Raw genomic sequence first — 22500 nt, 5'->3', positions numbered from 1 at the left:
TTGATTGATAGGAGTGGTGCACCCCCTGCCCTCGCCCACGGCGGGTGCAAAGGGCGATCCGAAGAGCAGGGTGTATTTCTCTGTTGGTGCTATCCTTGCAGGCCTCTCTGGCAGAGATACGAATCTCCTGCTTCAGCCCAGTAAGTATTGGGAGGGTGCTGAGAGGAGTAACAGAGGACACAGCAGCAGGAGGAGGCACTGCTGGGGTGGCTCTCAATCCATAAAGTCCATAGAATTAGAAGCAAGATGAACAGTTACCTGGAAACCTGTAGAAACCTCCCAGTGGTGACCAGAATATAATGCCGAAAACTACAAGAATGCGCCGAAACAAAGACGAAGAAGTAGATGTTCGATATACAGGTCCAGGCACTGACACCCGTCAACAGATGTGGTTACAGAACAAAACAGGACTGGTACTGCGTCAACACACACAGTATTGCTGCATTTCCGAGATTGCCGCTCCCCCTCCCCGGCTTTACATGGCACTGCCTGGTTATACCAAACAAGATCCCCTCTGCCTTCTTACCTGGGGTGTGAGCCTCTTCCTCCTCTGCGCCTCGTTCTGCGTCTCTCCGACACCCCGGTGTGAGCGAGAAGATCCTCTGCCTCCCCGCGGTGTCGCCGGACGCGATTCACAGAGCGCTGCCGAAACCAGAGAGAGGGGGGAAAAAAATAAAAATACAATAACCCAGAATCCCACCGTCGAAAAAAAAACAAGATTATATATATTTTGTTGTTTTTTTTCCGAAAGCGCCACCCACGCGCGAACTTCCCAGAACTGCAGAGGGGAGAAAGCGGGCTTAACCCTTTGAAGTAGGGGTGAGAGGAGATGGCGAGGGGGTGGAGGGGAAGGGAGAATGGAGGGAGGGGGTGGAACATCCTCTCTTGTTCGTCAGACGGGGTTTAGATAAGGAACGAAGCAGAATGTCTGCACTTTCCACTGCAAACCCCCAAGCAGAACAAAGAGAAGAGGGGGGGCCCGGGTGTGAGACACAGGGGGGATCCACGTATCAATGCAGAGAACAGAATGCAGGTATATTGGGGGACCCCGGGTGTGAGACACGGAGGGGATCCATGCAGAGAACAGAATGCAGGTATATTGGGGGGCCCCGGGTGTGAGACACGGAGGGGATGCATGCCGAGAACAGAATGCAGGTATATTGGGGGGCCCCGGGTGTGAGACACGGAGGGGATCCATGCAGAGAACAGAATGCAGGTATATTGGGGGGCCCGGGTGTGAGACACGGAGGGGATCCATGCAGAGAACAGAATGCAGGTATATTGGGGGGCCCCGGGTGTGAGACACGGAGGGGATCCATGCAGAGAACAGAATGCAGGTATATTGGGGGGCCCCGGGTGTGAGACACGGAGGGGATCCATGCAGAGAACAGAATGCAGGTATATTGGGGGGCCCCGGGTGTGAGACACGGAGGGGATCCATGCAGAGAACAGAATGCAGGTATATTGTATCTCAGGACGTAAGGGGTCCCCAGAGCTGTTCCTCTCTGGCCAGACCCCGATTCCCGCCTAGTACCAAAACGGTGGAGGTACAGGGATGTGATACATCTCATAATCTGTGTAACCAGGAGCTGCTAACAAGCGCTGCGTAATCACACTCCCCAAAGCTCCTGCACGGGGGCTACACAGGTCCAAAGAAACGCGGGGCGAAGATACCTCTCTGAGCAACAAACCAGGGGCAAAATATCACCGACTGAGGTTTCTAGCGGGGTGAAACGACGCTTAACCCCTCGGCTGCTGGAGAGGCCTGTATAGCTTTACTCTAACACACACCTTAATAAAAACCGTTTCATTACGTGATGGTCTGGGGATCGCGCGCGCTTTGTGTTTCAATAAGGTCGTGCAATAAAATCGGAATAATTGTGGGGTCCTGGCAGGTGGAACCGGCCAGTTAGCTCCATGCCCAAAAGCGCAGCCCTCTGATTGGTCATAGCCGGGATTTATTGGGATTACACAGCGATACTTTGTTGCCAGAGATGTGCGGTCACAATGTTACATGCCGGGGCTGGACAAGACACCGCTCACACAGCAAGGGGTACATCCACAGGATATTGGCGTTTAAGGGGTGCTGCTGGCTCCCCGTTAGGGGACCAGCTATTACCAGGTTACTGGAGAAGAGGAAGCATTGTCCCACGTCACAAAGGCGGAAGGAGGAAGCAGGTAACTACAGGTCAGCGAGGGACCCCAGGAGACGTGGATCCCAGGCAGTGTGGGTTTACTGGAGGGAGATCCTGTCAAACAAACCCAGCCCGTCACTCTCACAGCGTGGCCACACGGTGATGGGGAGTGGGGCAGTAAGGCCAGTGACCCTGCCCCACTCCCCGTCACTCTCACAGCGTGGCCACACGGTGATGGGGAGTGGGGCAGTAAGGCCAGTGACCCTGCCCCACTCCCCGTCACTCTCACAGCGTGGCCACACGGTGATGGGGAGTGGGGCAGTAAGGCCAGTGACCCTGCCCCACTCCCCGTCACTCTCACAGCGTGGCCACACGGTGATGGGGAGTGGGGCAGTAAGGCCAGTGACCCTGCCCCACTCCCCGTCACTCTCACAGCGTGGCCACACGGTGATGGGGAGTTGTGGGGCAGTAAGGCCAGTGACCCTGCCCCACTCCCCGTCACTCTCACAGCGTGGCCACCCGGTGATGGGGAGTGGGGCAGTAAGGCCAGTGACCCTGCCCCACTCCCCGTCACTCTCACAGCGTGGCCACCCGGTGATGGGGAGTGGGGCAGTAAGGCCAGTGACCCTGCCCCACTCCCCGTCACTCTCACAGCGTGGCCACCCGGTGATGGGGAGTGGGGCAGTAAGGCCAGTGACCCTGCCCCACTCCTCGTCACTCTCACAGCGTGGCCACCCGGTGATGGGGAGTTGTGGGGCAGTAAGGCCAGTGACCCTGCCCCACTCCCCGTCACTCTCACAGCGTGGCCACACGGTGATGGGGAGTTGTGGGGCAGTAAGGCCAGTGACCCTGCCCCACTCCCCGTCACTCTCACAGCGTGGCCACACGGTGATGGGGAGTGGGGCAGTAAGGCCAGTGACCCTGCCCCACTCCCCGTCACTCTCACAGCGTGGCCACACGGTGATGGGGAGTGGGGCAGTAAGGCCAGTGACCCTGCCCCACTCCCCGTCACTCTCACAGCGTGGCCACACGGTGATGGGGAGTTGTGGGGCAGTAAGGCCAGTGACCCTGCCCCACTCCCCGTCACTCTCACAGCGTGGCCACCCGGTGATGGGGAGTGGGGCAGTAAGGCCAGTGACCCTGCCCCACTCCCCGTCACTCTCACAGCGTGGCCACCCGGTGATGGGGAGTGGGGCAGTAAGGCCAGTGACCCTGCCCCACTCCCCGTCACTCTCACAGCGTGGCCACACGGTGATGGGGAGTGGGGCAGTAAGGCCAGTGACCCTGCCCCACTCCTCGTCACTCTCACAGCGTGGCCACCCGGTGACGGGGAGTTGTGGGGCAGTAAGGCCAGTGACACTGCCCCACTCCCCGTCACTCTCACAGCGTGGCCACACGGTGATGGGGAGTGGGGCAGTAAGGCCAGTGACCCTGCCCCACTCCCCGTCACTCTCACAGCGTGGCCACCCGGTGATGGGAAGTGGGGCAGTAAGGCCAGTGACCCTGCCCCACTCCCCGTCACTCTCACAGCGTGGCCACACGGTGATGGGGAGTGGGGCAGTAAGGCCAGTGACCCTGCCCCACTCCCCGTCACTCTCACAGCGTGGCCACACGGTGATGGGGAGTGGGGCAGTAAGGCCAGTGACCCTGCCCCACTCCCCGTCACTCTCACAGCGTGGCCACACGGTGATGGGGAGTGGGGCAGTAAGGCCAGTGACCCTGCCCCACTCCCCGTCACTCTCACAGCGTGGCCACACGGTGATGGGGAGTTGTGGGGCAGTAAGGCCAGTGACCCTGCCCCACTCCCCGTCACTCTCACAGCGTGGCCACCCGGTGATGGGGAGTGGGGCAGTAAGGCCAGTGACCCTGCCCCACTCCCCGTCACTCTCACAGCGTGGCCACCCGGTGATGGGGAGTGGGGCAGTAAGGCCAGTGACCCTGCCCCACTCCTCGTCACTCTCACAGCGTGGCCACCCGGTGACGGGGAGTTGTGGGGCAGTAAGGCCAGTGACACTGCCCCACTCCCCGTCACTCTCACAGCGTGGCCACACGGTGATGGGGAGTGGGGCAGTAAGGCCAGTGACCCTGCCCCACTCCCCGTCACTCTCACAGCGTGGCCACACGGTGATGGGGAGTGGGGCAGTAAGGCCAGTGACCCTGCCCCACTCCCCGTCACTCTCACAGCGTGGCCACACGGTGATGGGGAGTTGTGGGGCAGTAAGGCCAGTGACACTGCCCCACTCCCCGTCACTCTCACAGCGTGGCCACACGGTGACGGGGAGTGGGGCAGTAAGGCCAGTGACCCTGCCCCACTCCCCGTCACTCTCACAGCGTGGCCACCCGGTGATGGGGAGTGGGGCAGTAAGGCCAGTGACCCTGCCCCACTCCCCGTCACTCTCACAGCGTGGCCACCCGGTGATGGGGAGTGGGGCAGTAAGGCCAGTGACCCTGCCCCACTCCCCGTCACTCTCACAGCGTGGCCACCCGGTGATGGGGAGTGGGGCAGTAAGGCCAGTGACCCTGCCCCACTCCCCGTCACTCTCACAGGGTGGCCACCCGGTGACGGGGAGTTGTGGGGCAGTAAGGCCAGTGACACTGCCCCACTCCCCGTCACTCTCACAGCGTGGCCACACGGTGACGGGGAGTTGTGGGGCAGTAAGGCCAGTGACCCTGCCCCACTCCCCGTCACTCTCACAGCGTGGCCACACGGTGATGGGGAGTTGTGGGGCAGTAACCCTGCCCCACTCCCCGTAACTCTCACAGCGTGGCCACACGGTGATGGGGAGTGGGGCAGTAAGGCCAGTGACCCTGCCCCACTCCCCGTCACTCTCACAGCGTGGCCACACGGTGATGGGGAGTTGTGGGGCAGTAAGGCCAGTGACCCTGCCCCACTCCCCGTCACTCTCACAGCGTGGCCACCCGGTGATGGGGAGTTGTGGGGCAGTAAGGCCAGTGACCCTGCCCCACTCCCCGTCACTCTCACAGCGTGGCCACACGGTGATGGGGAGTTGTGGGGCAGTAAGGCCAGTGACCCTGCCCCACTCCCCGTCACTCTCACAGCGTGGCCACACGGTGATGGGGAGTGGGGCAGTAAGGCCAGTGACCCTGCCCCACTCCCCGTCACTCTCACAGCGTGGCCACACGGTGATGGGGAGTTGTGGGGCAGTAAGGCCAGTGACCCTGCCCCACTCCCCGTCACTCTCACAGCGTGGCCACACGGTGATGGGGAGTTGTGGGGCAGTAAGGCCAGTGACCCTGCCCCACTCCCCGTCACTCTCACAGCGTGGCCACACGGTGATGGGGAGTTGTGGGGCAGTAAGGCCAGTGACCCTGCCCCACTCCCCGTCACTCTCACAGCGTGGCCACACGGTGATGGGGAGTGGGGCAGTAAGGCCAGTGACCCTGCCCCACATAGAAGACGATTCATACGCTGCAGTGCTTGGGACTGGACTCCATGGGGGTAGAATGGAGAAGACATTGTTGAAGGATCGGCGACAGAGAATTGCGGTAAAGGGAGAACATTCAGAGGAGGGGTAAGTAACCACAGAAGTGCCTCAGGGATCAGTCCTGGTGCCGGGGCTCGATAATATCTTTATTGGTCAAAAATAGAAAGAGAGGCCCCCACCGGTCTTCCAAAGACTGGAACAGTTATTGCACAAGCCTCAACGTATCGGTACGCTGGCAAACCTGTGTCACGTCCGTGTCCGTTATTGTACCGTGACAAAGCTCACAGGCTCCGCACTTAGCGGGACCATCGCGACTCAGCACCTGCGGCTCCGCACCCAGCATAGGGAGAGGTATTAGCAGCAGTATGTTAGGGTGTATAGGGAGAGGTATTAGCAGCGGGATGTTGGGGTGTATAGGGAGAGGTATTAGCAGCGGGATGGTAGGGTGTATAGGGAGAGGTATTAGCAGCGGGATGTTGGGGTGTATAGGGAGAGGTATTAGCAGCGGGATGTTGGGGTGTATAGGGAGAGGTATTAGCTGCGGGGTGTTAGGGTGTATAGGGAGAGGTATTAGCTGCGGGGTGTTAGGGTGTATAGGGAGAGGTATTAGCTGCGGGGTGTTAGGGTGTATAGGGAGAGGTATTAGCAGCGGGATGTTGGGGTGTATAGGGAGAGGTATTAGCAGCAAGATGTTGGGGTGTATAGGGAGAGGTATTAGCTGCGGGGTGTTAGGGTGTATAGGGAGAGGTATTAGCAGCGGGATGTTGGGGTGTATAGGGAGAGGTATTAGCAGCGAGATGTTGGGGTGTATAGGGAGAGGTATTAGCTGCGGGGTGTTAGGGTGTATAGGGAGAGGTATTCGCAGCAGGATGTTGGGGTGTATAGGGAGAGGTATTAGCAGCGGGGTGTTAGGGTGCATAGGGAGAGGTATTAGCAGCGGGATGTTAGGGTGTATAGGGAGAGGTATTAGCAGAAGTATGTTAGGGTGTATAGGGAGAGGTATTAGCAGCGGGATGTTGGGGTGTATAGGGAGAGGTATTCGCAGCAGGATGTTGGGGTGTATAGGGAGAGGTATTAGCAGTGGGATGTTAGGGTATATAGGGAGAGGTATTAGCAGCGGGATGTTAGGGTGTATAGGGAGAGGTATTAGCAGCGGGATGTTAGGGTATATAGGGAGAGGTATTAGCAGCGGGATGTTAGGGTATATAGGGAGAGGTATTAGCAGCGGGATGTTGGGGTGTATAGGGAGAGGTATTAGCAGCAGTACGTTAGGGTGTATAGGGAAAGGTATTAGCAGCGGGATGTTAGGGTGTATAGGGAGAGGTATTAGCAGAAGTATGTTAGGGTGTATAGGGAGAGGTATTAGCAGCGGGATGTTGGGGTGTATAGGGAGAGGTATTCGCAGCAGGATGTTGGGGTGTATAGGGAGAGGTATTAGCAGTGGGATGTTAGGGTATATAGGGAGAGGTATTAGCAGCGGGATGTTAGGGTGTATAGGGAGAGGTATTAGCAGCGGGATGTTAGGGTATATAGGGAGAGGTATTAGCAGCGGGATGTTAGGGTATATAGGGAGAGGTATTAGCAGCGGGATGTTGGGGTGTATAGGGAGAGGTATTAGCAGCAGTACGTTAGGGTGTATAGGGAAAGGTATTAGCAGCGGGATGTTGGGGTGTATAGGGAGAGGTATTAGCAGCGGGATGTTAGGGTGTATAGGGAGAGGTATTAGCAGCGAGATGTTGGGGTGTATAGGGAGAGGTATTAGCAGTGGGATGTTGGGGTGTATAGGGAGAAGTATTAGCAGCGGAATGTTGGGGTGTATAGGGAGAGGTATTAGCAGCGGGATGTTGGGGTGTATAGGGAGAGGTATTCGCAGCAGGATGTTGGGGTGTATAGGGAGAGGTATTAGCAGCGGGATGTTGGGGTGTATAGGGAGAGGTATTAGCAGTGGGATGTTAGGGTATATAGGGAGAGGTATTAGCAGCGGGATGTTGGGGTGTATAGGGAGAGGTATTAGCAGCAGGATGTTGGGGTGTATAGGGAGAGGTATTAGCAGCAGGATGTTAGGGTGTATAGGGAGAGGTATTAGCAGCGGGATGTTGGGGTGTATAGGGAAAGGTATTAGCAGCAGGATGTTAGGGTGTATAGGGAAATGTATTAGCAGCAGGATGTTGGGGTGTATAGGGAGAGGTATTAGCAGCAGGGTATATAGCGGGAGGTATTAGCAGCAGGATACTGGGGAGTATAGGGAGAGGTATTAGCAGCAGTATGTTAGGGTGTATAGGGAGAGGTATTAGCAGCAGTATGTTAGGGTATATAGGGAGAGGTATTAGCAGCAGGATGTTAGGGTATATAGGGAGAGGTATTAGCAGCAGGATGTTAGGGTGTATAGGGAGAGGTATTAGCAGAAGTATGTTAGGGTGTATAGGGAGAGGTATTAGCAGCGGGATGTTGGGGTGTATAGGGAGAGGTATTCGCAGCAGGATGTTGGGGTGTATAGGGAGAGGTATTAGCAGTGGGATGTTAGGGTATATAGGGAGAGGTATTAGCAGCGGGATGTTAGGGTGTATAGGGAGAGGTATTAGCAGCGGGATGTTAGGGTATATAGGGAGAGGTATTAGCAGCGGGATGTTGGGGTGTATAGGGAGAGGTATTAGCAGCAGTACGTTAGGGTGTATAGGGAAAGGTATTAGCAGCGGGATGTTAGGGTGTATAGGGAGAGGTATTAGCAGCGGGATGTTAGGGTGTATAGGGAGAAGTATTAGCAGCGGGATGTTGGGGTGTATAGGGAGAGGTATTAGCAGCGGGATGTTGGGGTGTATAGGGAGAGGTATTCGCAGCAGGATGTTGGGGTGTATAGGGAGAGGTATTAGCAGCGGGATGTTGGGGTGTATAGAGAGAGGTATTCGCAGCAGGATGTAAGGGTGTATAGGGAGAGGTATTAGCAGCGGGATGTTGGGGTGTATAGGGAGAGGTATTCGCAGCAGGATGTTGGGGTGTATAGGGAGAGGTATTCGCAGCAGGATGTTGGGGTGTATAGGGAGAGGTATTAGCAGCGGAATGTTGGGGTGTATAGGGAGAGGTATTAGCAGCGGAATGTTGGGGTGTATAGGGAGAGGTATTCGCAGCAGGATGTTGGGGTGTATAGGGAGAGGTATTCGCAGGAGGAGGAAAAGCTGGGTGATGCCACTCTATAGATCAGCGGGGAGAACTCGCCTTGGGTTCTGTGTTCCGTTCTGGAGATTATCTACAGCATAGAAATGACCAGGAAAGAATAGCGGAGATGGGGCAGTTTGGAGAAGAGACAGGAGGGGTCAATATGACTGAGCTTTCAAATGCATCAAAAAGGCTTTCTACAAGGTGCAGGAGGGAAGCATATCGCAGAGACAGAACAAGAGGTCGTTCTGTCAAGCTGCAGCTACGGGGAAATGTGAGGACGTATTTGTTCATAGAAAGAGTGGTGGTCTCACAGAATAGCGTCCCAACAGAGGTGGTAGGGTAATACAGTAAGAGAATACCAACATGCTTGGGATCGACATAAATCCTCAATACTGAAGAAATCACCACGAATCTAATAGGGTGCGAGGTGTTACAGCAGCCCAGAGAATGGGCAGCCACGGGCCACGTGGGTATTATCTGCTGTAAAAGCCTGTGTTTCTGTGGCACGTGGAATAAGGTGTCAATTGAATCATTACTGAAGCTCGTAACCAGCAGAACACGTCACAGAGACTCACACTATTTATATGCAATCACTTATGTCTGCCTGTCACTTATACATGTGACAGTGACAAAGAGATATAGGTCACGGAGTCTGACGCCCGTCACAAGGTGACAGTGATAAGAGTAGACATGTGGCCCCCTGAAATGTGTGATAGTGACAGGCCTCCCATTTTATGGTGACAAGGGGCACAAGGAACATACAGCCCATGGTTTCTGTGCCCCTCACTGCTGGATGATTGTGACCCCCACACATTCCTCTGCAACCGTGCCCTCCCACACATTCCTCTGCTATGCAACCGTGACCCCCCCCACGCGTTCCTCTGCTATGCCACCGTGACGCCCACACGTTCCTGCTATGCAACCGTGACCCCCACGCGTTCCTCTGCTATGCAACCGTGACCCCCACGCATTCCTCTGCTATGCAACCGTGACCCACCCCACGCGTTCCTCTGCTATGCAACCGTGACCCCCACACGTTCCTCTGCTCTGTAACAGTGACCCCCACGTGTTCCTCTGCAACCGTGACCCCCCACACATTCCTCTGCTATGCAACCGTGACCCCCCACGCGTTCCACTGCTATGCAACCGTGACCCACCCCACGCGTTCCTCTGCTATGCAACCGTGACCCCCACACGTTCCTCTGCTCTGTAACAGTGACCCCCACGCGTTCCTCTGCTCTGTAACAGTGACCCCCACGCGTTCCTCTGCTCTGTAACAGTGACCCCCACGCATTCCTCTGCTCTGTAACAGTGACCCCCACGCGTTCCTCTGCCCTGTAACAGTGACCCCCACGCGTTCCTCTGCTCTGTAACAGTGACCCCCACGCGTTCCTCTGCTCTGTAACATTGACCCCCACGCGTTCCTCTGCTCTGTAACAGTGACCCCCACACGTTCCTCTGCTCTGTAACAGTGACCCCCACGCATTCCTCTGCTCTGTAACAGTGACCCCCACGCGTTCCTCTGCCCTGTAACAGTGACCCCCACGCGTTCCTCTGCCCTGTAACAGTGACCCCCACGCGTTCCTCTGCCCTGTAACAGTGACCCCCACGCGTTCCTCTGCCCTGTAACAGTGACCCCCACGCGTTCCTCTGCTCTGTAACAGTGACCCCCACGCGTTACTCTGCTCTGTAACAGTGACACAAGTATGGCTCACTGAGCCTCTCCATCCCATTGCAGTTTGACACCAAGACAGAAGGGGGTCTACAAACACTTTAAACCCAATGATGACAAGTGTCAGAACCTCGCCAGCGTCCCCGGTCTATCTTCACTGCGCTGCAAACTTCAGTTTCGATCCAGAATAACACATCCTGGATGCCAGGGGAAAATCCCTAAAATTATCTCCCCAGAAAGCTCCACCTCCATGAGGACGATGCTACGCTCCAACAGCACAGGGCAAGGAAGAGCGTTCCTGTCCCACCAGTTTCCACGGATTCCGACCACACCTTCCATTCCACGCCTTCCAGTTTGGGAGCTGTTAAGATGCCCGCGTAGCGACGATGAATGCAAGGTGGGCAGTGCCAAGTGGGAGCAGGTGTGTGCAACTGGTCCTGGATCCCATCCACCTGGATACACCCCAAACAGAAGAGCCGTGAAGGTCAGGTGTTGCCGTGTACAAGGTTTAACCTCCTCCCTGCCAACACGCTGTCGAGAGCAGGCTATAGCCGCAGCCAAGAATCGCCCGGTACTCAATCCCCAACGCGACAAAGTATTTGTTTGATGTTATCCAACATTACTTTTCAGACCAATGTCCTGGATACATCAGTAATTGGTGCAGCAGTGCAACAGGTCTGTGACAACCTGATGCATTAGAACAGGGGCAGGCAACTCCAGTTCTCAAGGGCCACCAACAGGACAGGTTCTTAGGATATCCATGCTTCAGCACCGGTGGTTCAGTCTTCACTAATACACCTGTGCTGAAGCAGGGATATCCTGAAAACATGACCTGTTGGTGGCCCTTGAGGACTGGAGTTGCCCACCCCAGCATTAAAGGAGCCCCTTCGTGTTATGACCCCGGCATTTGAAGTGATGGACAGGTTCAAATTCCTATGTTCGTCAGTGCGACTGTCGGGAAACAAAACTAGATTGAAGTAGGACTTCAGCGCAGGTCTCACCGCGTTACTACGGTTAGGGGAGACCCAAGGGTCACCACGTTACTACGGCCAGGGGAGACACAAGGGTCACCGCGTTACTACGGTCAGGGGAGGCACAAGGGTCACCGCGTTACTACGGCCAGGGGAGACACAGGGTCACCGCGTTACTACGGCCAGGGGAGACACAAGGGTCACCGCGTTACTACGGCCAGGGGAGGCACAAGGGTCACCGCGTTACTACGGCCAGGGGAGGCACAAGGGTCACCGCGTTACTACGGCCAGAGGAGACACAAGGGTCACCGCGTTAATACGGCCAGGGGAGACACAAGGGTCACCGCGTTACTACGGCCAGGGGAGGCACAAGGGTCACCGCGTTACTACGGTCAGGGGAGGCACAAGGGTCACCGCGTTACTACGGCCAGGGGAGACACAAGGGTCACCGCGTTACTACGGCCAGGGGAGACAAAATGGTCACCGCGTTACTATGGCCACGTTACTACGGCCAGGGGAGACCCAAGGGTCACCGCGTTACTACGGCCAGGGGAGACCCAAGCGTCACCGCGTTACTACGGCCAGGGGAGACCCAAGGGTCACCGCGTTACTACGGCCAGGGGAGACCCAAGGGTCACCGCGTTACTACGACCAGGGGAGACACAAGGGTCACCGCGTTACTATGGCCAGGGGAGACACAAGGGTCACAGCGTTACTACGGCCAGGGGAGACACAAGGGTCACCGCGTTACTACGGCCAGGGGAGACCCAAGGGTCACCGCGTTACTACGGCCAGGGGAGACACAAGGGTCACCACGTTACTACGACCAGGGGAGACACAAGGGTCACCGGTTTACTATGGCCAGGGGAGACACAAGGGTCACCAGTTTACTACGGCCAGGGGAGACACAAGGGTCACAGCGTTACTACGGCCAGGGGAGACACAAGGGTCACTGCGTTACTACGGCCAGGGGAGACACAAGGGTCACCGCGTTACTACGACCAGGGGAGACACAAGGGTCACCGCGTTACTACGGCCAGGGGAGACACAAGGGTCACCGCGCTACTACGGCCAGGGGAGACACAAGGGTCACCGCGTTACTACGACCAGGGGAGACACAAGGGTCAACGCGTTACTACGGCCAGGGGAGACACAAGGGTCAACGCGTTACTACGGCCAGGGGAGACACAAGGGTCACCGCGTTACTATGGCCAGGGGAGACACAAGCGTCACCGCGTTACTACGACCAGGGGAGACACAAGGGTCACGCGTTACTATGGCCAGAGGAGACACAAAGGTCACCGCGTTACTATGGCCAGGGGAGACCAGACAGAGACAGGTTTGAGCTTCAAAACATAAATAAAACAGAAATCTCCGTGTTTTTTATCATTAGACAAGGCCACGGAGTGCACAGCCACGTGTACACAGCCCACGCTGAGAAAGAAATACAACAAAGGTGTTTGCTCCGGCGAGTTACGAGCGACACCCCCCCCCCCCCTCGATGGGCGGAACTGGTGTTTTTATGGCCGGGGCAGAAGGACTTTGGTCTAACTGGCTGACCGCTCCCTTTCTAGTGCAACCTTGTGTCAGACAGCGGGGGTCTCGTCACCATCCTCCCAGCCGTGTACATCTCCTCCCGGCCGTATCCGGCACGACACACCGCCTCCCGGCCGTATCCGGCACCGACACACCGCCTCCCGGCCGTATCCGGCACCGACACACCGACTCCCGGCCGTATCCGGCACCGACACACCGCCTCCCGGCCGTATCCGGCACCGACACACCGCCTCCCGGCCGTATCCGGCACCGACACACCGCCTCCCGGCCGTATCCGGCACCGACACACCGCCTCCCGGCCGTATCCGGCACCGACACACCGCCTCCCGGCCGTATCCGGCACCGACACACCGCCTCCCGGCCGTATCCGGCACCGAAACACCGCCTCCCGGCCGTATCCGGCACCGACACACCGCCTCCCGGCCGTATCCGGCACCGACACACCGCCTCCCGGCCGTATCCGGCACCGACACACCGCCTTCCGGCCGTATCCGGCACCTATACATCTCCTCCCGGCCGTATCCGGCACCGACACACCGCCTCCGGGCCACATCCGGCACTGACACAGCGCCACCCAGCCGTATCCGGCACGATACACCTCCTCCTGACCGTATCCGGCACGACACATCTCCTTCCAGCCCTATCCCGCACAGACACAGTGCAACCCGGCCGTATCCGGCACGACATATCTCCTTCCAGCGTATCCCGTACATCTCCTGCTGGCCGGACACGGCACCGACGCATCTCCTGCCCGCCCTATCCAGCACCGACGCATCTCCTGCCGGCCGGCCGGACACGGCACCGACGCATCTCCTGCCAGCCGGTCGGACACGGCACCGACGCATCTCCTGCCCGCCCTATCCAGCACCGACGCATCTCCTGCCGGCCGGACACGGCACCGACGCATCTCCTGCCAGCCGGTCGGACACGGCACCGACGCATCTCCTGCCCGCCCTATCCAGCACCGACGCATCTCCTGCCGGCCGGACACGGCACCGACGCATCTCCTGCCGGCCGGACACGGCACCGACGCATCTCCTGCCGGCCGGACACGGCACAGACGCATCTCCTGCCGGCCGGACACGGCACAGACGCATCTCCTGCCGGCCGGACACGGCACCGACGCATCTCCTGCCGGCCGGACACGGCACAGACGCATCTCCTGCCGGCCGGACACGGCACAGACGCATCTCCTGCCGGCCGGACACGGCACCGACGCATCTCCTGCCGGCCGGACACGGCACCGACGCATCTCCTGCCGGCCGGACACGGCACCGACGCATCTCCTGCCGGCCGGACACGGCACAGACGCATCTCCTGCCGGCCGGACACGGCACAGACGCATCTCCTGCCGGCCGGACACGGCACCGACGCATCTCCTGCCGGCCGGACACGGCACAGACGCATCTCCTGCCGGCCGGACACGGCACAGACGCATCTCCTGCCGGCCGGACACGGCACCGACGCATCTCCTGCCGGCCGGACACGGCACAGACGCATCTCCTGCCGGCCGGACACGGCACAGACGCATCTCCTGCCGGCCGGACACGGCACCGACGCATCTCCTGCCGGCCGGACACGGCACCGACGCATCTCCTGCCCGCCGGCCGGACACGGCACCGACGCATCTCCTGCCGGCCGGACACGGCACCGACGCATCTCCTGCCCGCCGGCCGGACACGGCACCGACGCATCTCCTGCCGGCCGGACACCGACGCATCTCCCGCCGGCCGGACACGGCACCGACGCATCTCCTGCCCGCCGGCCGGACACAGCCATGGAAAAGAAACAAGAACAGAAATCAAAGAGAAAGACATAAATCGGTAAAACCCGGGAAATAAAGACCTGCATGGGGGCACAGGGTGAAGTGGGTGAGACCACCCATACAAGAGAGTTGGGGAGGACCCCTGGGAGAAGGTTAGGGGGGGACAGGTAGACTGAGTACACAGAACGCCCTTTTGGCAAAGAGTACCCGGATCCTGGCACAGAGCGCCCCCTCCCCCCTCCCCCCTACGCTGGCAGGGACCCACAAGAAGGCTTGTGTTTACCCACAGAAGACAAAGAGGTGAGGCAGCGAAAGGGGGTGGGAACACACGGGGGAGAGCAGCGAGAGGGGGGGGAACACACGGGGGAGAGCAGCGAAAGGGGGGGAGGGAACACACGGAGGAGAGCAGCGAGAGGGGGGGAGGGAACACACGGGGGAGAGCAGCGAGAGGGGGGTGGGAACACACGGGGGAGAGCAGCGAGAGGGGGGGGAACACACGGGGGAGAGCAGCGAAAGGGGGGGAGGGAACACACGGAGGAGAGCAGCGAGAGGGGGGTGGGAACACAAGGGGGAGAGCAGCGAAAGGGGGGTGGGAACACACGGGGGAGAGCAGCGAAAGGGGGGTGGGAACACACGGGGAGAGCAGCGAGAGGGGGGTGGGAACACACAGGGGAGAGCAGCAAGAGGGGGGGGAACACACGGGGGAGAGCAGCAAGAGGGGGGGGAACACACGGGGGAGAGCAGCAAGAGGGGGGGAACACACGGGGGAGAGCAGCAAGAGGGGGGGAAACACACGGGGGAGAGCAGCGAGAGGGGGGAAACACACGGGGGAGAGCAGCGAGAGGGGGGAACACACGGGGGAGAGCAGCGAGAGGGGGGAACACACGGGGAGAGCAGCGAGAGGGGGGGAACACACGGGGAGAGCAGCGAGAGGGGGGGAACACACGGGGAGAGCAGCGAGAGGGGGGAACACACGGGGGAGAGCAACGAGAGGGGGGAACACACGGGGGAGAGAAGCGAGAGAGGGGGAACACACGGGGGAGAGCAGCAAGAGGGGGGGGGACACGGGGAGAGCAGCAAGAGGGGGGGGGGAAACACACGGGGGAGAGCGGGGCAGACAGGCAGATGGGCAGGGGGCAGACAGGCACGGGGGAGGGGGGCAGACAGACAGGCGGGCAGACAGACAGGGGCAGACAAGCAGGCGGGGGCAGACAGGCAGGCGGGGGCAGACAAGCAGGCGGGGGCAGACAAGCAGGCGGGGGCAGACAGGCAGGCGGGGGCAGACAGGCAGGCGGGGGCAGACAAGCAGGCGGGGGCAGACAGGCAGGCGGGGGCAGACAGGCAGGCGGGGGCAGACAGGCAGGCGGGGGCAGACAGGCAGGCGGGGGCAGACAAGCAGGCGGGGGCAGACAGGCAGGCGGGGGCAGACACGGCACGGCGGGGGCAGACAGGCAGGCGGGGGCAGACAGGCAGGCGGGGGCAGACAAGCAGGCGGGGGCAGACAGGCAGGCGGGGCAGACAGGCAGGCGGGGGCAGACAGGCAGGCGGGGGCAGACAAGCAGGCGGGGGCAGACAGGCAGGCGGGGGCAGACAGGCAGGCGGGGGCAGACAAGCAGGCGGGGGCAGACAGGCAATTTGGCTAGTTGGAAAAAAAACATTTAAAAAAAGGAAATGTGACCCTCAGAACTTCCTGGTGGGACGGTGACAGCGTGGGCCGGTGACATCGTGGGCCGGTGACAGCATGGGATATGCCCCTTGGGACAGCTGTATACCAGGGCAGTGTGCGTGTCACCACGAGGACGTATAGGCCCGATTCAGCAGCTGCACAGAACGTGGGACGGGTAAAGCTTATATAAGGGGTCCCTCTACTGAGAGACCGTATGACCCATCCCCGTCTCCACCCTTTCACTGCCAGAGGGGCCTGCAGAGCAGCGTGATGCATATATAATGGTGTGAAGTACCACTATTTTATTTGCTTATTTACACACAGCAAGTAAAGGACGTGAATGTTATATAAAGACGTCTCCCCTTTCTGTTTGTGCACAATATGGAGAAGTGTGCATTCCTGTCGCACGTCCGTCTCCAAATCCTTTTATCTCAGAGTGCAAGCACTGCGCGACCGGTACAGCGCCGCTCGCACCCGCGATCGGTACAGCGCCGTGTGCACTGCAGAGCAAGAATAGAACTTACCATTCAAGTATTTGTGGGCGGGAGCGTCACAGCTTCAAAGGAAACCGAATGAAAAGGTAAATATGTTCGTACGGAGAAGTGCAGCCCCCCCCCCCCCCTTACAGGCCTTATTATAAAGGGGAGAAGTGCAGCCCCCCCCCTTACAGGCCTTATTATAAAGGGGAGAAGTGCAGCCCCCCCCCTTACAGGTCTTATTATAAAGGGGAGAAGTGCAGCCCCCCCCCTTACAGGCCTTATTATAAAGGGGAGAAGTGCAGCCCCCCCCCCCCCCTTACAGGCCTTATTATAAAGGGGAGAAGTGCAGCCCCCCCCCTTACAGGCCTTATTATAAAGGGGAGAAGTGCAGCCCCCCCTTACAGGCCTTATTATAAAGGGGAGAAGTGCAGCCCCCCCCCTTACAGGCCTTATTATAAAGGGGAGAAGTGCAGCCCCTCCCCCCCTTACAGGTCTTATTATAAAGGGGAGAAGTGCAGCCCCCCCCCTTACAGGTCTTATTATAAAGGGGAGAAGTGCAGCCCCCCCCCCTTACAGGTCTTATTATAAAGGGGAGAAGTGCAGCCCCCCCCCCTTACAGGTCTTATTATAAAGGGGAGAAGTGCAGCCCCCCCCCTTACAGGTCTTATTATAAAGGGGAGAAGTGCAGCCCCCGCCCCCTTACAGGTCTTATTATAAAGGGGAGAAGTGCAGCCCCCCCCCCCCCTTACAGGTCTTATTATAAAGGGGAGAAGTGCAGCCCCCCCCCCCCCTTACAGGTCTTATTATAAAGGGGAGAAGTGCAGCCCCCCCCTTACAGGTCTTATTATAAAGGGGAGAAGTGCAGCCCCCGCCCCCCTTACAGGAGGCTTATTATAAAGGGGAGAAGTGCAGCCCCCCCCCCCCCTTACAGGAGGCTTATTATAAAGGGGAGAAGTGCAGCCCCCCCCTTACAGGAGGCTTATTATAAAGGGGAGAAGTGCAGCCCCCCCCTTACAGGAGGCTTATTATAAAGGGGAGAAGTGCAGCCCCCCCCCCCCCCCCTTACAGGCCTTATTATAAAGGGGAGAAGTGCAGCCCCCCCCTTTCAGGAGGTTTTATTATAAAGGGGAGAGGTGCAGCCCCCCCCCTCACAGGAGGCCAAGTTACCGCAGATAAGGCAGGGCGCAGAGGGAGGGAGGCCATGGGGGGGGGGGGGGGGTGAGGACAGGATTATGGGTGCGGGTGGGTGTGGATGGGAGTTTATCAGCTCGGAGTCCTGACTCAGACCCTGAAATCACATGTTAGAGAAACTGAACCATTACCCCCCCCCACCCAGAGGGGGGACTTTAACGGGATCACACGGCAGACACCACAGCCTCCTCTTCTTCTCGTTAGGTGGGTGTCGCAATCTTGGTTTCGAGTCAAAGCAAGAAGTCTTATTGGAGCTTTGGGCAAAACCGCAAACTGCTTCGTGTTACTAAAGAGGGGTCTCGCGGGGGGGAGGGGGGGGAAGAGAGAGCTGAAGTGAGACAGAGGGGGGAGGGGGGGGCTGAAACTTAACCCCCTCACTGTGCTTTACCCAAAAACTTAAGCCTCTTACATCAAATCAGCTTGTAAATCCGAGCCTGGGTCAGGGAAATACAGAGCCAGAAATCCATTTAGGGACAGCTGTTTCATCCCTTTTCGTATTCGTATTATTTGCAGCCGCTGTGCTCAAACCAGATTATAACACGAATGTCGGAGACATTTAGCCAATGGAGGACGAGATGCAAACCTGCCCCTGGGATACAGCGCCCACGCACCGTTGTGCAGGCACTCCGGAAGACGTGTTACCCCATAGCACTGGGTTTTCTTTCAGCGCAGATTCCTTACTGTGACGTGTGGGGGATGTCAACGTGATTTAAACCCTTGGCTAACAGGTGGGGGACTACAAGAAGGCACTGCAGGGGTTACAGGGGCGAGTGCTCTCTCTGCTGGGAGGGGAAACCAAAACAAAACAAAGCAGTTACTGAGTGTCAGCTCTGCCAAGCACTGAGCAAACAAGAGCTGCAAGATAAGAGGGCTGGTAACGTGGGGGGGGGGGGGGGGGGGGGGGGGGGGGGCACGCAGACCACCAGCCTCCTTCCCCATGTAATGTCTTATTCCCACATTTATATCCCAAACTGCTTTAAAAGTATTAATCCCGACCAGCTACTCTGGGGCGCTGTTCCATGACACCACTACTCCTACAGTAAAGGAGATTGTCCCAGACCTCTAGATAGGAAGAGATTAACATTCCCAGGTGCCTCCGAGTGGCGATCAAATGAAAAGCGCTCACCGAGTCAACGTCTTCGTACTATTACAGGTGAATCCCTACAGCTACGCCGTGATCGCGGGTCGCAAACGGAACCGCCACACGTTGCAACTTTCTACTACCCGCGAGATCGGGCCCGGACCCTGCGGCCACGCGGTGTGTAATTAAGGAGAGAGGGGATCGCACTGGTAACGATTCCACCGGCTGACATTTTAAGATCCCACCCGAGCCCCCGTTAGACATGTGACCGTCCCCCGGAGAGGACGGGGAGGGTTAGAAAGGCCGAGGCCCGGTGACGGACGGGAGATAAAGTCTGCGTGAGAGAAGTCGGAATAACATGTCCCCACCTGGCAGTGCGGGTGAATTCACCTGCAGGAAGGCGTCGCCTCCCTCCCATGCAACGTGAGCAGACGGTCTCACCCGGCGTCCTGACAGGGCGTCCTGACAGGGCGTACACCAGGATTACCGGGACCCCATGTAATGCCTCACCTGTACCAAACGCGCAGCACTCACTTCCATACACACAGCGGCCTTATAAACACAGCGTCCAACAGGCTGCCTACCCTATACACCCTGCTTTCTCACCCCCCCCCCCCACCACGCTCCCCTGCTATACACCCCGACACCCTGCCATACACCCCAACATCCTGCTGCCCCCTCACTGCCCTGTTATACCCCTCCCTATACACCCCAACATCCTGCTGCCTTCTCACTGCCCTGTTATACCCCTCCCTATACACCCCAACACCCTGCTGCCTCCTCACTGCCCTGTTATACCCCTCCCTATACACCCCAACACCCTGCTGCCTCCTCACTGCCCTGTTATACCCCTCCCTATACACCCCAACACCCTGCTGCCTCCTCACTGCCGTTATACCCCTCCCTATACACCCCACACCCTGCTGCCTCCTCACTGCCCTGTTATACCCCTCCCTATACACCCCAACACCCTGCTGCCCCCTCACTGCCCTGTTATACCCCTCCCTATACACCCCACACCCTGCTGCCTCCTCACTGCCCTGTTATACCCTCCCTATACACCCCACACCCTGCTGCCTCCTCACTGCCCTGTTATACCCTCCCTATACACCCCAACACCCTGCTGCTTTCCTCACTGCCCTGTTACACTGCCCTGTTATACCCCTCCCTATACACCCCACACCCTGCTGCCTCCTCACTGCCGTTATACCCCTCCCTACACACCGCTGCCCCCTCACTTGGCAGGGAAAGGGTTAAGCAGGTGAGACGGCGTCAGGGGAATATAAAACTGAGCTCCACCCACTGTTTAAAAAAAAAAACCTAAAAGGGCTCAGGCCGCGCCCGACACTAAACAGACAGGTTCTGTGTGATACAGAGACATCCCTGCAGGGCCACGCTGATAAACAGGCCAGGTGGGCACCCAGCCCTCCCTGGGATTATTGGTTCAACAATTAGCCTGAAACCCGCCCCCCCAATCCTCCCATCCCCTGTATGAGACCCGAAACCCGCCCCCCCAATCCTCCCATCCCCTGTATGAGCCCCGAAACCCGCCCCCCCAATCCACCCCTGTATCAGCCCTGAACCCCCACCCCAATCCTCCCATCCCCTGTATGAGCCCCAAAACCCGCCCCCCCAATCCTCCCATCCCCTGTATGAGCCCCGAAACCCACCCCCCAATCCTCCCCTGTATCAGCCCTGAACCCCCACCCCAATCCTCCCCTGTACCTGACCCGAAACCCTCCCCTGTATCAGCCCCAAACCGCCCCCAATCCCCCCTCCCCTGTATCAGCCCCAAACCCCCCCAATCCCCCCTCCCCTGTATCAGCCCCAAACCCCTCCAATCCTCCCCTCCCCTGTATCAGCCCCAAACCCCCCCAATCCTCCCCTCCATCAGCCCCAAACCCCCCCAATCCTCCCCTCCCCTGTATCAGCCCCAAACCCCCCCAATCCCCCCTCCCCTGTATCAGCCCCAAACCCCCCCAATCCCCCCTCCCCTGTATCAGCCCCAAACCCCTCCAATCCTCCTCTCCCTTGTATCAGCCCCAAACCCCCCCAATCCTCCCCTCCATCAGCCCCAAACCGCCCCCCAATCCTCCCTCCCCTGGATCAGCCCCGAAATCCCCCCAATCCTCCCGTGTATCAGCCCCAACCCCCCCCGCCCCCCTGTATCAACCACGAAACCCATCCTCCCCTGCCCTGTATCAGGCCGAAACCCCCCCAGTCCTCCCCTCCCCTGTATCAGCCCCCAATCCTCCCCTCCATTCAGCCCCAAACCTCCCTCCCCTGGATCAGCCCCGAAACCCCCCCAATCCTCCCGTGAATCAGCCCCAACCCCCCCGCCCCCCTGTATTAACCACGAAACCCATCCTCCCCTGCCCTGTATCAGGCCGAAACCCCCCCAATCCTCCCCTGTATCAGCCCCCAATCCTCCCCTCCATCAGCCCCGAACACCCCCCCCCAATCCTCCCCTCCCCTGTATCAACCCCGAACCCCCCCAATTCTCCCCTCCCAGGTATCAGCCCTGAACCCCCCCTCCCATCCCCAAAAGCCGCTCCGACCACACACACACACACACACACACACACACACACACACACACACACACACACACACACACGATAATAAGCCTTCGGCCTGTAGATAAGAGCAGCGCACGCCGCAGACAGAGCAGGACTGCGAGTTCTTGGGACCAGCAGCACAATGCCCCGGTCAGCACTGAAGGAGTTAATGGTTGATAGGATGGGTGGCAGGGTGGATAAGGGCTGGGTTATCTGCCCCGTGAGTGATGGATGCAGATCAGGACACGCAGCACAGGGGGAATGAGGTCAGACGGGAAGACCGGGGTACGTCACCCCCAGGAGGGCGGAGCCGCCTAATACCATGGGACATTTATTTTCCAGGTGACCCTCGTCATTGGGTCCGTGTCACGCGTCCCCCGTGTGTGGCACGGTTACACCCCGGCTCCAGTAAACACGCCATATAAAAACAATATTAACCCCTTACTGCAGCGGTTCACAACTCCAGTCCTCAGCAGGTCAGGGTTTCAGGATACCCCTGCTTCAGCACAGGTGGTGCATTCTTCGACTGAGCCAATGATTGAGCCACCTGTGCTGAAGCAGGGATATCCTGAAAACCTTACCTGTTGGGGGTCTTGAGGAGTGGGGTTGAGACACTCCCCCGTCTTACTGCATCACACAGCACTGCTTGCGTCTGGCACAGTAAGGGTTAAGAAATGTGCACGTGGTATAAATACATCACATCTGTATTTACTGCAGGTCACGTTTAAGATGGATGCCCCCATGGAGGTTTTAGGAGACCTGCCGCTTGGGCAAACAAACAAAAACCGCATCAAAACGTCACCGGAGTGTTAAATGGGGTGCG

At 58.7% G+C, this 22500-nt stretch overlaps 1 protein-coding gene and 1 long non-coding RNA gene across 2 annotated transcripts in view; one reads left to right on the top strand and one right to left on the bottom strand.

The window, feature by feature from the left end:
* The window catches only part of ZBTB7B (zinc finger and BTB domain containing 7B), a 62512-nt gene that overhangs the window by 29128 nt on the left and 10884 nt on the right, over positions 1-22500 (bottom strand). The window contains exon 2 of the mRNA XM_075608121.1: positions 527-642. The gene's annotated coding sequence lies outside the window, so the exon portion shown is untranslated. The remainder of the gene's footprint in view (positions 1-526; positions 643-22500) is intronic.
* LOC142498527 (uncharacterized) lies at positions 16813-19816 on the top strand. Its single transcript, XR_012802455.1, has 3 exons — positions 16813-16948; positions 18552-18766; positions 19192-19816. It is a non-coding gene; the product is annotated as an uncharacterized LOC142498527 (long non-coding RNA).

Source organism: Ascaphus truei, chromosome 7, assembly GCF_040206685.1.
Source record: "Ascaphus truei isolate aAscTru1 chromosome 7, aAscTru1.hap1, whole genome shotgun sequence".
Lineage (NCBI taxonomy): Eukaryota > Metazoa > Chordata > Amphibia > Anura > Ascaphidae > Ascaphus > Ascaphus truei.
This window is presented reverse-complemented; position numbering and strand designations above follow the sequence as displayed.